The 2,944-nt window shown below is 32.0% G+C and overlaps 1 long non-coding RNA gene across 2 annotated transcripts; it reads right to left on the bottom strand.

The window, feature by feature from the left end:
• Positions 1–1,362: 1,362 nt before the first annotated feature.
• LOC145102557 (uncharacterized) lies at positions 1,363–2,740 on the bottom strand. 2 transcript variants are annotated; one of them, XR_013706190.1, is made up of 3 exons: positions 2,389–2,692; positions 1,806–2,225; positions 1,363–1,712 (listed from the first exon to the last, which is right to left on the bottom strand). It is a non-coding gene; the product is annotated as an uncharacterized LOC145102557 (long non-coding RNA). The 2 variants fall into 2 exon arrangements; XR_013706189.1 differs by having other exon boundaries at positions 1,363–2,225; positions 2,389–2,740.
• Positions 2,741–2,944: the final 204 nt, after the last annotated feature.

Here is a 2,944-nt window from a genome sequence, read left to right on the forward strand (position 1 = left end):
GATTGAGTAAATTATCAAACATTTGAATAAAATAACTGAGACATAAATTTAGACATGCTAAATTAAAATACACTTTGTTCCAAAACAAATATTGTTTTACATTACAAATAATTTATGTTCTAAGCATAAATAATATATTAAACTCCTAGAATATAGTTTCAACTTGATTGTGCTCAGCTTGGTCACTCTTCAATAAATAATTGCAAGTCATTTACAAATATTAGATTAACATTTAAGTACCAAGTACCTAAGTGTTATATGAAAAGTATGAGTTCTATCTAGTGGATACAAGAAATACTAATCTCTTCTAGACTTTCTTTCCAAATAAAAGGAGTAAATCATCTTCCAGTGTCCGGTTTCTTCACAAAAGAAACAAGATTCATTTTCGTTTAGTTTTTTAAATTCAAATAAATCAAAATATGTGTTAAATATGAAATTTGAGTTTTGAATATATATATATATATATATATATATATATATATATATATATATATATATATATATAATCCAACGAGTTTTCTTAATATATATAAAAACCTCATATACAACTATTTTGAATATTTATTTTATTATTTATATCTAAAATTTATAAACTTATTTTGTTGACATATATTATAAGAAAATGTAAATTATCTTAAATCTATTATAATAATTTAAAATCTATTTTTATCGTATGCCACGCTTTTATATATTTTGTTACATTTAATTTTGTAGCTACAAAATTAAATTTTATTACTAACCGTATAAATTTTTCAAAACTCAAATATTATATTTTTAAAGTTGTATAGTGTATACGGTCGCACATCCGACGCTCCCGGGCTAAAGGCAATTATGCATATCCAAATGCCTTGAAATCTACAATTAGAGTTACCTGAATCAACCAGCACCTCCCACCACCCCTTCTCTCTCTTTTGGACCACGCACAGTCATACTAACTTTAACCCATAAACTATTTTGTTTGAGGGTTTTCACTTTTTTGGACCTTAGAATAAGTAAGGAGGAGATTTTTTAGATAATTTTTAATGGTATTTTGCATTTTTAATAGGAGCAAAAAAATATAATAACTTGGGTTTGTTGGTTTTACAACGTAATTTTTTTTTTAATAACATCATGTCGTTCCAAAAATGAAAAAATGACATAATCCAATAAACTTGATACAAAATGAGCAAAAATACAAGATGACATTAGTTCGTTGGCTTTAAATGTAAATTTTAAGATATAATAGAAACTAGGAGAAAAGGCGGGCTTCGTCCCACTCGTTTTTTTTTTTTTTTTTTAAGAAACCTGAAATACGTTATGGACAACTCAATATAAAACTCATTAAGAAGAATACGGTATAGAATTTATTAATGGCAAGGTGGATATTAAAAATAGTTTCTTGATGTTAAATATTTGATAGTTATATAGAAGAACAAAGAACAAAAAGAATGACACAAAGTAGAAACTCAATATTCTCCACCATATGGGTTCTGCATCTATGAGTGCATTATCCTTCTTACAACACCCAATGATTAAATCATTGAAAATATCATGGTCCAACTCAATCTCAATCCTCTCCATCACAAATCCCACTTACCATGATATAAAATGTATTCGCAGTAGAGCAACACCTATGTGAAGCATTTCATCAACCTATGTGAAGCATTTCATCGAACACTTGGAATGCACTTTCCGCCCTACCTGATTTATAGTAGTTGCAAATGATTGAATTCCTTCAGAAAAAGAAGATTAAAATGAAGATGTAGCTTCGATTAATAATCATATAAAAATCTATAGAGAATAACCGATTTGAAGTTAGAAACAACCTGCTTTGATAGAGAAGACATGAAACGAAGGTTTATGGAGGTAATCGAAATCCCAAGGAAGTATTGACACCATCTAAAAATTGCAGACTTCATTAAAGATAGCAAATCGAGAACCGCAGACAACACCCAAATATTGAGGCGTCGACGAAGTGGCAGTGACGGAGAGTATTCATACCAATCACTTTCTCCATCCATCCACAACAAATTTCATCTCCAGGGAAGAAGATTAGTTAAAAACACAAATAGCAAATTTTGGCCTTTGCTGATGTTGTGCGACAACAATGACAGTCTGTTGGTGCAGTGCTTCGATGGTGGTCGGAGAGAAAGCAAGATTGAGCAGAGTTAGTGGCAGGGTACGGCAAAGACATACCTGAAGTCTTTTTGTAACAACCGGAAGCATAAGCAAGCAAAAGCAAATACCTAAAATAGAAAATGGAGAAGAACTTTCATCCAAGACGTCTCAGGTGGAGAAAAGCCGAAGACGACGATGGGAAATCAAGTAGTTGTAGAAGAGACAGGTCTATCAAAAAAAAAATGGAGCAGACGGAAATTAGAGTTTTGGAAATAGCTTAGATCGACATACCTTGTTGTGGGCTTTCCTTCCGTGAAGGGCTACTACAGCACCGATTATATACGTCGGAGTTAATAGAGAAACGAAATGGCGATGAGTGGCTGACGAGACAGAGGGAGAACAAAGGAGGAGAGAAGAGACAAAGAAGGCGTAGGTCGTTTGTGGGAAAACGGAAGGCTTTCTTTCGAAGAAGTAATTGCAGACTGGTAGAATCGGCGGGGAAGGCCACCTGTCGACTTCCAGAGATTCCAAGACGTGGGGCCGGAATGGCCAAATTGTTAATATGTCGAAAGTAATGTGCCAAAATTCTTAAGTAAGAAATTATTGTGGGAATTTCGTGAGAACCCATTAGTATACTATTCCTCAATTGTATGGAAATTAATAGTATGTATAATTACTTAGTTATCAATATTACTTTATTTATCGACGACAAAAATAATTCCTGCGAGTATTTTAATGCGCACATTTCTTGGTGCATCTTTTACATAAATGCATGATAATCGTGCAATGCCAGAGAAGTAACTTTGTACAAAAAAATATATTTTCAAAAAGTATTTGTTAAATAGAA

Source organism: Lactuca serriola, chromosome 4 (genome assembly GCF_051521515.1).
Source record: "Lactuca serriola cultivar US96UC23 chromosome 4, Lser_US96UC23_V15, whole genome shotgun sequence".
Classification (NCBI taxonomy): domain Eukaryota; kingdom Viridiplantae; phylum Streptophyta; class Magnoliopsida; order Asterales; family Asteraceae; genus Lactuca; species Lactuca serriola.